Below are 13,905 nucleotides of genomic sequence, written 5' to 3' on the forward strand. Positions count from 1 at the left end.
TGTGAATTAAACATTAGGAGCAGCTCCAGAAACAGCATGTTTATACGCTTAAGGAGGTTGTTATGAGCTACTTTCGGAAGGTTCTCAAAAAAAGGGAGAGGTTTCGCGCCATTAATTCTCTACAAAAAGGAGCCCTCTGGGAGGACGTTGCCTCTACCGAAGAGATTTTCTACATACACAATTCGTCCAGTCGAGTTACCCTAAATTGTTTTGGAGGAGGACTCCTCTTCAAAGATGTGAAGTAAAAGTGCCATTGCTGTTTCCATTTTCTTTTTCACACAAGTTTTGATGTAACTGATCTGTTGCATTTTTTTGCTGTTTCATTATCAACTCCTGCAATTTTTGGTATTGTATCGTAATCTCTAATGTTTTCGATGTTTTAAGAGGAAAACATACGAAATGTTTATTTTTTGTTTTCTTTTTCCATCATCATAGATAGAAAATATTTTATCAAAGTTAAACACGATCTATATCTACCCGTTTTTATTTATTGTATGCAGTATACAGTACAGTTTATAGTGTAAAATGTTTTACCGAAGTTGTTAAATCGACCTGGAATGGATTAAAACTTACATACATTATCTCTAATGGGAAAACTTGTTTCGGGTCTCGAAAAATTTGGTTTTCTACCAACTTTCTGGCACGGATTGTGTTCGAGAACTGAGGTTCCACTGTATATGGTTCACTTTAAAAGATTTTAGGAAAGTCTCTGACAAACGATATTAAAACAATAATAATGCATTACCTATAGCAATAAGGTGTTATAGCTGAGCAGATAATCTAACTTCTAACTATATAAATCTCAAAGTTTATCATCGTCTGTGTTTATCCATTCAGATGTCTATAACTATTAAAATCTTTGAATAATAAGCTCACTGCATACTGGATTTGAACTCACAGACATTGCAACTGCAAGCTTCAAATTATGCATTTAATCATTGAGCTATACAGTCCTTAGAATTCTATCGCCCCTATCAGGTATCGTATACCGTAGGCACACGCTAAATGTGCATTTTTGATTATTAATTAATACTACCTTTTGCATTTGTTATTTTTGAAAATTGTCTAAAAGCTAATTTTTTGCTACCGATTACCTTTTTTTTTAATTTTAAATGTGCCCTTACACTTTTATTTCCGGTTTTCGTAAAGTTCAATTTCTAAATTGGTAAAGGCCAATACTTTTTACACGGACCTTTGTATTATCTTGAGTAGGAATAGCCTCTACATTCTCTCTCTGTTTGGTCAGACAAAGTACCACACAAAGACAGTCCGAGTTCTCATTTTTACATTTGTAACCTTATTAAGAGGTACCAGTGTCGTCAAATTCAAAGTTTTGATGAATAGCTTCTGGTGGAACAGTAACCTTTTTTATATACACACACTTTTATGCACGAATTGTTATTATTAATTCAACATATTCAGGATTTTTATTTTGTTTTCTCAGTTTGTATTAATGTTATCATTACCGATTTATTTTTTATTGTAATCGTAGCAAAACAGACTTCATTTATCTATTACTTGCTAATTGTTTCACATTTATATTGAAACACTTTTATAGTGGTTTATTTTGTTTATTTTGTTTCTTAATTTATTTGACCAGTACAAAACATTTTCCTCATGATATGAAGTTTAAAAGGTACAGTTGCTTGACAAAATCTAAAAACCTCTAGTTGTTCTATTTTTTCCCTAATTTATTTGAACTGCACAAAACACTTTTCTCGTGATATGAAGTTTGAAAGTTAGAATGGTAACTGTTGTTATATGTTAAATAAAAATAAATTTGTGGTGCAAACTTTTATTACCCGGGCAACGCCGGGCGTCCACCTAGTATATTTATCAATCTCAGTGTTTGTCTGTGGTATATCTGTCAGTCGTCTGCCCAATTGTCGCGATAAAGTTTTAGCAACGAAAAATCACCTTCATACTAGATTTGGACTCATGACATTCAAATTGCAACTCAACTAACAACTCTACTAACTACTAACAACTCTACTAACAACTCTACTAACAACTCTACTAACAACTCTACTAACTACTCTACTAACAACTCTACTAACAACTCTACTAACTACTAACAACTCTACTAACTACTCTACTAACAACTCAACTAACAACTCTACTAACAACTCTACTAACTACTCTACTAACTACTCTACTAACAACTCTGCTAACTACTCTACTAACAACTCTACTAACAACTCTACTAACAACTCTACTAACAACTCTACTAACAACTCTACTAACAACTCTACTAACAACTCTACTAACAACTCTACTAACAACTAACAACTCCACTAACAACTCTACTAACAACTCTACTAACTACTCTACTAACAACTCTACTAACAACTCTACTAACAACTCTACTAACTACTCTACTAAATACTCTGCTAACAACTCTGCCAACTACTCTACTAACAACTCTACTAACAACTCTACTAACAACTCTACTAACAACTCTACTAATAACTCTACTAACAACTCTACTAACAACTAACAACTCTACTAACAACTCTACTAACAACTCTACTAACTACTAACAACTCTACTAACAACTCTACTAACAACTCTACTAACAACTCAACTAACAACTCTACTAACAACTCTACTAACAACTCTACTAACAACTCTACTAACAACTCTACTAACTACTCTACTAACAACCCTACTAACAACTCTACTAACTGCTAACAACTCTACTAACAACTCTACTAACAACTACTAACAAGCGTTCCTAACCACAAGAATAAGCCATTCCTATCACACCCAGCGCTCTTATCATAAACTGTATATCCTTTCCACGATTGAACACGCTAAATGTGCACTTTTATTATTAATTAATACACTGCAGCAGAGTTACAATGACCTATTATACAATTTTTTTGTTTTAAGAAGTTGAACAAATTATTTTCCCTTTTCGATAAACCAGGAGGAACAACTTGTTAATTTTTTTCTGCCATACAATGTCAACACAAAATTCTATCAAAATTAAAATTTGGCAGTCTGTGCGCTGATTACATCAAAATAACAAATATACCGCTATGATATTCGCCAAAATCCTTCTCATAATGCCTGAAAGCAATACGATGCTCGCTCCCTCCTCAGTTCAGTGTAATTAATTAAAAGTTAGTGAAAATGAATGCGAAAACAGATGGGTGATAAAATTTTAACAGATGACAATGTTGAAGATTAGATCAGTAAAATACATTCTAAAACTTAGCTTCAAGTATGTGATTAGTAAGCTAAATTCATTTAAGTTAAATTCAAAGTTTATGTTATACATTTGTCTCAAAGGTAAGAACTCCCCACGGTAAGTACCGCATGTAGTACATTGTAATGTTACAATTTATTGCAGATCATAACCACTAAATACACTAAAGTTACTGCAGCTAATTATAGTTACTAAGGTTAACATACTAATTTGAAACTAATTTTTAATATTTACAATATGTATATAAAATTTTGATGTTTTTAACCAGGGAGTGTTTGCGTTAGATATTTACTATGGGTTTCTATACACCCTCTATACAACATTTCCGCTTTACAATGTCAATGCTGAAAAAAATTAAAATCATATAATTGTATACTAAGTCATTTGCCATTGTAATCGTAGCATAACGGACTTTATTAGGCCATTACTTGCTAATGATTTCACATTTATGTTTAAACACTTTTGTTTTATTTTTTTATTTTCGTTAATTTCTTTCAACTGCACAAAACACTTTTTTCATTATATGAAATTTAAAACTTAGCTGTTTGAAAAAGCTTGAAAACCTTTGCAGTTGTTTTATTATTTTTCCTAATTTATTTGAAATATACAAAACACTTTTTTAAGATATGAAGTTTCAAAGTTAAAATGGTAACTAATTATATAAATAAAATAAATATCTGTGCAAAAACTTTTTTATCACCTAGCAACGCCGGGAATTCAGCTAGTCAGTTATATAGCTATAATCATAATAATTCAACCTTGTTATTGACCTGCAGTACTGTTCAAGGTGTTTATCATAAACTATAGTAAGTTATTCCACGAGGAAACGATTGCTGATGAAAATGCACCCGTCTCTCCGAAATGAGCTTCTGTATGACAACTGTCTTTGACACACACACAACTATACTTAGAATTACCCTACCAACTCTCCGCATTTTATAACTATTTTGGAAACTGACCCCTCTAGTGAAGAGCAGTAATGAAAATGGTCCGCTATGGACAATTCTCATTACCGCTCTGTCCATTATGGAACAGGAATTGTTTGCCCTCTGCTCCAATACGGAACAGGAATTGTTTGCCCTCTGCTCCAATACGGAACAGGAATTGTTTGCCCTCTGCTCCAATACGGAACAGAAATTGTTTGCCCTCTGCTCCAATACGGAACAGGAATTGTTTGCCCTCTGCTCCAATACGGAACAGGAATTGTTTGCCCTCTGCTCCACTACAGAATAGGCTGAGAGCGCATTTGATTTTGAAACAGTCAAAACTGATACCTGCTAACACCGATTAAGCTGCCAAAAGAGACAGAACTCATAAAAGCTCAATCTGTAGAAAGGTCCAATCGACATGTGTACATAAAGAGAAGGCTGTATGTATTTCAGCTAGTTGGCTCTCTACTATTATTTACCGCTAGTTACAAGATATGAATTAGAACTAGTTTAGTTGAGCTAGTTGGAGTGAGAGGGTTAGAAGAGCGCAACAGGATGCAGTCATGGTTGCCTACCCTAGCTCACCAGCTTCCTCGTGCATATTATTATAAGTTAGCTATTTACCTAGTAGCCACAGCAATTGTTCCTTTATTGTTACTAACAATCACATCGTATTACCTTTTTAAGACTGAGCCTTCAGTGTATAGAAGCTTGTCAATACGCCTACTCATATACATGTACATCCATGTATATAAAGCCCTCTTTACCTACTCAGAATAAACCATCCCATTTGCTTTACCTACTCGGAATAAACCATCCCATTTGCTTTACCCACGCAAAATAAACCCTCCCACTTGCTTTACCCACACAGCATGCCCCATTCCATTCGCTTTACCCGCACAGAGTGACCCATCTCATTCGCTTTACCCACGCATAATAAACATCCAATGCTCTTTACCCAGAAAAATCTTTGAAGAAAAAGCCATCCTATCGTCTTTCCTCATAATTTCCCATATCCTACAAACAGTGCCCGCATTGATGGGTCAAGCAACTGGCTAGTACATTATATTCACCAAATGTCAAAACTTATTGACAGGTCCAACAGGAACATTGTTTCACATAACAAAAAACTGATGTACTACTGACCGATGTACTACTGACCGATGTAATACTGACCGATGTACTACTGACCGATGTAATACTGACTGATGTACTACTCAACGATGTACTACTGACCGATGTACTACTGACCGATGTGCTACTGACCGATGTACTACTGACCGATGTACTACTGACCAATGTACTACTGACCGATGTACTACTCAACGATGTGCTACTGACCGATGTGCTACTGACCGATGTGCTACTGACCGATGTACTACTGACCGATGTACTACTGACCGATGTAGTACTGACCACTGTACTACTGACCGATTTACTACTGACCGATGTACTACTCAACAATGTACTACTCAACAATGTACTACTCAACAATGTACTACTCAACAATGTACTACTCAACAATGTACTACTGATATACTTGAGGGTGTTGGTACTCCTAAGTAAACAACACAGATCCTATTTGATATACCCTAGGACACTTATATTTCGCTAGTATTTAGTTTCGTGAGTAGCACACAGAGTAAAATTTCGCTGCAACTTAATTTCGCGGCTCTGATGAGTGCGAAAATATAGTGATGTGAAAATAAATGCAGTGGAAAAAGCAGATTACATTCCTCAGGTCCAGTTTGCTAATAAGAAAAAAATTCAATTTGGGACTAGTTCGTATTTGTAAACCACAGGTTGAAATGTGTGGGTGAGATCGGCAATTCAATTTGATCACTTGCTGCCATTTGTTTCTTAGACTATCAATGATGTCTAGGTCCCTCCCGCCGTGACTTTCACACTCGAATCCCAAGAAGATGAAAATAGATAGGTAACAACCAACTTCACAACCAAAACTGTATAACCCTTACGCTGCCATAAACGCATTTATGCGTTTTCTAGGGGCCACTGCCATAAACGCATTTTTGGACTTTCTCAGCAATTGTCTGGTAACCTGATTTTATTATTTGTTGACCACATAACCCACGGTCTTTAAGTGTATTATGAAATTGACTGTGTTGTCCGAAGATTTCTCTATAAAATCAGCCTAAAACAACGAAGCAATTTTAAACTTTTGTTTGAGAATTTCTAATCTAAAAACGAACATTTTTCTGTGAATTCGTTAACTACCCCGCGCGAGTCATAAAACAGGTCATTAGTTGTTGATGAAATAATAGCCAATTTAGATTTTCGTGATTATACAGATAATTAAAGTAAAACTTGAAAAAAAAACTGTATACATATCATGAAGCAATATCGGCAATTTCGGTAAAATGGCTGGCACTAGGCCGGTAGTGAATTTGTACATGGCTGGCAGTGGAAGAGATAATGTGGTTGGACCTGATGAGGGTTGATATTGTTTTTGGTTGGTAATAAAATTCATCACTACAATAATTATTCTGCAATTTTATGACTTCACCTACCAGACTTTCATCCTCATCAGTTACAAATTCGGTGACTAAACTGATATAATCTTAATTTGCTTTGCCATGCTGCTCAGTTGGTGTATTAGCTATAATGAGTTTACCAGAAATTTCCCATTGATCCCAACCACAGACGAAAATTGCCTGCATTTCTAATATGACGATTTTATTGTGGATATCAATGGACAAAGCTATTTAACTTCGCGTTTTCGCTCGTTCGTTATGATAGTTTAGTTTCGCTCATTAAATTTTCGCGAGAGGATGACACCACGAAAACGCGAAAGTTAGATGCCGCGAATACATAAGTGTCCTAGGGTACTCATAGATAACCTGTTTCTAAATGACCTAAGACAAACAATGTATAAATGGATTCAATGCACAGCTTTGTAACTCCTTTGATCTAACTAGTAAAGCCTATCAATAAAACAGATTTGAGAAAAATATTAAACTTTGTCGTGTTTGTAGGACAGGCCCTTCAGTAAGACTGTAGTCTTGCTGCGTTATTTGCTGTCTAAAGCTTGTACCTGAACGACCAGACAGAAGTTTCTAACTAGTGTCTATAGTAAGAGCTAATTCAAATGAGAGTTTATGTACGTCCAGAGTCCAACTAGTAGACACGATATGGACAAGAATTTGAAAACAGGAATATCAAAAATATCTAACTATACTTTAGCAATTTAAAACTAACTGATGAATTAAAAAATCTATATATATATATATATATATATATATATATGAGGTTTCGTTTAATTTTAAAACATCAGAATGCAAGGCATAAGAAAATGAGGTGATTCTTTTAAATTTTGCCAACTACTTGTGGTCATATCAGTTTACCCTCAGATTGACTAGAAATGTAAGTTATAAAGACAGGGTTCACTAATATTGGCAATGAGGTTAAAACATTGATTACGCTTAGAAATACAAAGTTGAAATACACAATTGAAACATAAAGTTGAAATAAACAGTTGAAATACAAAGTTGAAATACAAAGTTGAAATATAAATTTGAAATACACAATTGAAATATAAAGTTGAAATACACAGTTGAAATACACAGTTGACAGGCTAACAGTGAAAAGATATGCTCACATACATTTAATATCATTCTATGGCAATAAACCAGCTTATTAGTAACAATAATGAATATATCACCTAGAGAGCTTTATAATAGGTCTGTTAGACCGCTTTACATACACATCAAGGTCATGTCTTCCACTGTACACGAGCAAAACCCCTAACTGCTGTCCAAACCAAAGTCAAATAGTATCACAATAATAAAACTAAATTTCCCTAAATACTAGTCATATGGTTTAGAGATTGGTGAACAGCCAAGTACATGATGCAGACTATTTTATATTCTACACGCAGTACACTGTTAGAGGTTGTACACTGTTAGAGGTTGTACACTGTTAGAGGTTGTACACTGTTAGAGGTTGTACACTGTTAGAGGTTGTACACTGTTAGAGGTTGTACACTGTTAGAGGTTGTACACTGTTAGAGGTTGTACACTGTTAGAGGTTGTACACTGTTAGAGGTTGTACACTGTTAGAGGTTGTACACCACAAGCCGCATCACTCTGTATTAATATGTAACGGAGTCCAACAAGAGACCTGGCAACGCTAAATTGTTCCCGAGAGTGTAAAAAGATAGGTACTCGTAAACGAAAACAGCTATTGTCATATGCGTTTTTGTCAAATTTAAAACTGTTAACAAAGTCAGATTTTTCCAAACTTAATAAAATGAGGCAGTAGATGAATTGGTACACAATGAATTGTAGGATTTGATAAATTTACAGATAGATTTCTAGACCAGTGTCTAGATAGATTTGTTAATTCTGTACAAACAGAATTGACAAATCTATCTAGAGACTGGTCACTTTGCGGAAGAATAATCCCTGTACATAAATAGGTTTGGTATTACAAGACATCTTGATAGACCTACACAGAGCATTAGCAAGTGAATATTCAGTCAATGCTTGTGAAAAGTGAACCTAAAAGCTTTAATAATTTCAGAGGATATAAAATAGTTATACAGCAAATCCATTATGTAGCTTGAAAGCTCATCAATATCACTTTTGTCTGCAGCAGTATTTGTGAAACAATTAATTGTATATCTGCGGCAGTATTTGTAAAACAATTAATTGTATGTCTGCAGCAGTATTTGTAAAACAATTAATTGTATGTCTGCAGCAGTATTTGTATAACAATTAATTGTATATCTGCAGCAGTATTTGTAAAACAATTAATTGTATATATCTGCAGCAGTATTTGTAAAACAATTAATTATATATCTGCAGCAGTATTTGTAAAACAATTAATTGTATATGTGCAGCAGTATTTGTAAAACAACTAATTGTATATCTGCAGCAGTATTTGTAAAACAACTAATTGCATATTTGCAGCAATATTTGTAAAACAATCAATTGCATATCTGCAACAGTAATCCAGAAATTATAAATTGTATGCCCGGAGACAACCAACTATAATCAACTAATCGAAAAAAAACATATTTTCGGCATATGATCGTGCTCAGGGAATTATCCACTTCATTACGTAATGAACTACGTCTTGCTTATCTTGCTGATATGAGATACTCGAGTCCACTAGCTCTAAGCCCCAGCGCATTCAATCATAATCAGCAATTTTGTGCCACTCCCAGTAAATTGATTACTGCAGCAAATCCTGTATTATTGAATCCCTTTACGAACTTTGCAGGGCTTATGTATACTTTGCCTATGCAAATGCCATTCTTTGCAGAGTATTTGACTGCAGCGAATCAGCAGACGCACATCCCCCCTTCCCTATGAGACAGATGACAATCACTGCAATTCTCTCTTTCGAAGATTGGTCCTTGTTAGAAGACCTCATTTAGTCGAAGGAATATCTGGTTTATATTAAAGACTACTTGCTTAAAGGTTGACTCGCAACAAAATTCACATTACAGTTATTTGGTATCAAAAGATTCACCATGTCTTACTCTGCTGTGTTGTAGGTGCAAAAGCAAAATATGTGAAAATGTGATTACAAGCTCTTAAAAGCTAAAGAACCGAACAGTTAAGCGCCGCCATCACGAAACCGCCGTGGATTGAAATCAGTTTATTTCTCTGACATAGTCCATTACATTTGGTTATTGTTTTGTCACGTGATGTTCTCACGTAAATTGAAAGGCCAATAAAAGGCTCAATATAAAACTTCTCGTAACACTAGTTTATGACAAACACCTCGGGTTTTACCGAAGAGCCCTTACCAAATATAGACGCTCGCTAGTTTACAGTTTTGCTTCGGTTTGGTCTAATCGTCTAGTCGTAATCTGATCATGTGACCCATACTTTCTGGCAAACAGCAGGAAAAATTTCTGCAGGATTTTTTTACTATCACAGGTGACCAACAGGCTCGTCATGTTCATCAAAGGATGATATGCACTCCGAGCTAAGGTTAAATAAATTTTTACGGTAGGTTTTGAGATATCAGTGCTCAAAATGACAGCATTACAATGATGATGAAATAGACGTGTAAGAACAAAAGACCTGGTTTTATTGAATGCATGAAGTATATTTGTGAAAATATTTTGACAAATGAGATTGCGTAAAAGTGTAAACAGAAGTCATCTTGTACAACTGCGTCCCATTTGAGCCATTTTGGAAAAAGATTCTAATCTACGGTGGTCTCGTGATGGCGGCGATTAACTGTTCGTTTTTGAGCTTTTAAGAGCTTGTAATCACATTTCCACATATTTTGCACCTACAACACAGCAGATTAAGACATGGTGAATCTTTTGATACCAAATAACTGTAATGTGAATTTTGTTGCAAGTCAACCTTTAACTTATACTTTAATTCCTTTCCGCATGCTATAATAAAACATAATTTCACATAATTTTAATTTAAAACCAACATTTTAAAATTGAAAGCTTGTTTCTATTATGTGTGCTTTTAAAGTTAATCATGTCAGAAAGTGAGTCACTGACAGTGAAAATTGATAGCACACCATCCTCTGAGTAAGTACGGTAGTCTGTGAACTTATTTGCTTCTGCATGACAATCAACTCGAACTTATGACACTTGTGATTAAAGTAAAACCTCCGGCTATATGCCAACCTTTCTGTAATTTTCTTGGAAGGAAGAACAACTTCTACAAAGAATATTATCATACTCATTGATCAAATTCAAGCCGACTGGAACACCATAGAGCATGTCTGCTAGGCAGGAGGACAGTAGCCAATGCAAAACCTCTAGATTCTAATAGCCGTTTCACCCTAATTATTTTTATCGACTTGAGTTTACCAAGCCTCATGATTATCACTCATCTTGCTCTATAAACCGGTTGACCTTGACCATCGGATTATCAAGAAAATAAGAGCCGTGTCGGCGCGTTCGAAGCCACGCAAAGAACGTTAGGAAAAATATTGCACCACACAGAAATGTCTCTGCCAGAAATTCAAGGAAACGCGAGCATTGACCCAAGAACCGTTGAGAGACATGATTAACTTTCCTTATAAGTAGATTACTGCTCTGAAAAATTGGCTCAACCACTAAAGGCTAAAATTTCCGGTGCTGCAGTCCTTTGTTAAATGTTAATGCAAGCTAGCTATGATTATGGGACATGGAACATTTTGATATGAGACAACAGAGCAATAACAAACCCCCAACTTACACACAAAAGTGTATGTAATTGAGTAATGGGAAACTTTTCTAAAAAGGTATAAACTAAATGTTGAGTTTTGGCTTGGATATCTACAAGTTGTTAAAGCGCTGCTTCATGTTTTCTCTACGGACACTTGGCTTGAAAGATTTATATTTCTCATTGATGTGAAAATACAATTTTGGATTAATACATCCCACTATAAGACATAGAACTGTTTTATTTAAAATTATCAGTGTTAAGGTTACCCAACTAATATCTGGCTCAGAAAAGTGTCTTAATACTTCACTTTTAAAAAGTGCTATAAATGGCTTTCTTTTAGCAGGTGAGTTCACATACCATGACAAAAAGCTCAGTTACAAAGTATATGAACAGCTTGAAAAACTACGAAATAAAATAATTTGTTTTATTTTTAACATCAAAGCACAGATCAGCTTTATATAACTGAGAGAAGATACTGCTATGAGTGTTTGAGAGAGAGGAGAGAGCAGGGCAGGCATAGACTGTTTGTTAAGAGTGCAGCTGAAGATATTGAGCCACTGTTCCAATGTGATAGCATAGGTTATAATGCTCGTCAAAGAGCAAACACCTATAGGCTGCACCATATATTAGAATCCATCTGCTTTACCAGTCATTTGGCCTCGTACACTAAGGGAACTAAAATCTTCCAACATATTTAACACTTACCAATAAAGTTAGAGACAACAAAAAATCACATCATAAACAAAATTTTCATTTGGAACCATTTTACTTAATTACTAAAGTATTGTGTTCCCACACTTTTTACGCACTCATTAAGTGCGGTCTTAGTGGGAAAATCCAATAATAATATGTAGGAGACCAGTTCATAAACTATTAGTGATGCGAATCATGTAGTGAAGCAGCTCAAAGCTTTCCTACACAACACGTATGACTAGTTCATTCGACTTTGGAAATCCAATTATTATGTCTATTGTATTAGGACTTTGGAAAAACATTATCCCCTTAAATATAAATCAGATGAAGATGTGACAGCTTAATTAAAATTATCAGAAATCAGAGTATTGGATTACTCACTCTCACGAAAAACCTGTGAAACCAATATTTTTACCTCATCGATAACAACAAGTTCGAACCTAGATAGCTAGCTATCTGTTGAAATGGCGTAAGTATCGGTTTAAACTATTAGTGTTAGTCCATGATACTCCCCCCACGGACCATGTATCAGTTAATCGCAATTGAATGATAACGGTTTAGTATACGAAAATTAAAAATTTGAAAAAAGAAACTCAAATGGCTAGGGTGATAGTCAATAACGTAATTTGTGTTCATATCTGCTGCAAAAAATGAAGACCGACAAATTCGGTCACAAGCACACGAGTAAATATATTACTTAGAACTAAAAAAGGCTTTAAAATTTCAATTCTTATAAGTTTTATTTATATCATTTCAACGTACGGTTGAGCAAATGGCACGAAATCTTACCTGTAAAGCTGAATCTGCATTCATTATATCAAAAATTTCATCGACAATTTCAACGACCTTGACACAGTTACTGTAGCAGCGACTCAACGCGTTTGCTCACTGAAAGTAACAGAGTGAAAACGAGAGAGAATAACTTAGAATAAAGATCACGCCCATAACGCGAGATGCGCACGCGGGTCCCGCGCGTGTTATTGAAACGGATTGTTTGGAACGCAAAAATACGTCAAACAGATATGACTGCAAAAAAACTGTGACATTTTCAGAAACAAAGTTTTAGCCTTGCTTATGACATTGAATTTCCACCAAAAATGTCTTAAAACATTACTCTCTATTAGAGAGTCTCTAAACAGAATATGTGGCTCTGAAAAGGGTCGATGAGTTGCTCACTGCCAACAATGATATACAGCCCCCCTGGGGGGCTGTATATTATTGCTGCCAACGAACATCAAATTTGAATTTTGGCTTCTGACTTCAGTTGCACAAGAAGATTATTGTTGATCTATATTAAGAATGTCAAAAACAGCGAATGTATTTTCTACTCAACTACTTTACTGAGGAGTAAGGAGAGACAAGATCTGGGTGCCAATACAGTCATAGCTTATGCATCACTCTGTGATTGTGTCTTCTGTTGTGTTGTACTCATAAGAAGGACATCACATGACAGCAGTATGATTGCAACTATATTTAGTCAGCCAAAAAATGCGTTAGCAGTTTTAGTGAAGAAAACTTATTAAGGCTAGTCTCATCACAACATGCTAAAAATCTTTTGTCGAAAGAGTTCTGACTTACCATCTGGTAGTTGTCTTCTCCCATCTCACCAATGACTAAGAAGTTATTACAAAGAGTAGTAAAATCAGCTATGAAACTTGGTGGCGTTTCAGAGTTGCAGTCTGTCCAACAACTACCGTATATGACTGCCCCCTGGCCATAAAAAGGCTAATACCATCAAAAGCCACGCCAATCTTAGTTTTGACAAAATCACCCTCACTCCCTCAGAACGTCTGTCTACGATAAAATTTAGAGTGAACTTACACAAACACTCCTTTTAGATCTAAGTGTATATTACTATAGTAATCATATTATTTTACCAAGTAATATGATTTTTATGGTTTTAAATTTTTATTTTATTCATGTA

At 35.1% G+C, this 13,905-nt stretch overlaps 1 protein-coding gene across 1 annotated transcript in view; it reads right to left on the reverse strand.

Moving 5' to 3' along the window:
* The window catches only part of LOC137390206 (cyclin-dependent kinase 18-like), a 32,213-nt gene extending 19,385 nt beyond the window's left edge, over positions 1-12,828 (reverse strand). Inside the window, exon 1 of the mRNA XM_068076500.1 lies at positions 12,771-12,828. The gene's annotated coding sequence lies outside the window, so the exon portion shown is untranslated. The remainder of the gene's footprint in view (positions 1-12,770) is intronic.
* Between the last annotated feature and the right edge of the window lie 1,077 nt (positions 12,829-13,905).

This window comes from Watersipora subatra, chromosome 3, assembly GCF_963576615.1.
Source record: "Watersipora subatra chromosome 3, tzWatSuba1.1, whole genome shotgun sequence".
In the NCBI taxonomy this organism is placed as follows: domain Eukaryota; kingdom Metazoa; phylum Bryozoa; class Gymnolaemata; order Cheilostomatida; family Watersiporidae; genus Watersipora; species Watersipora subatra.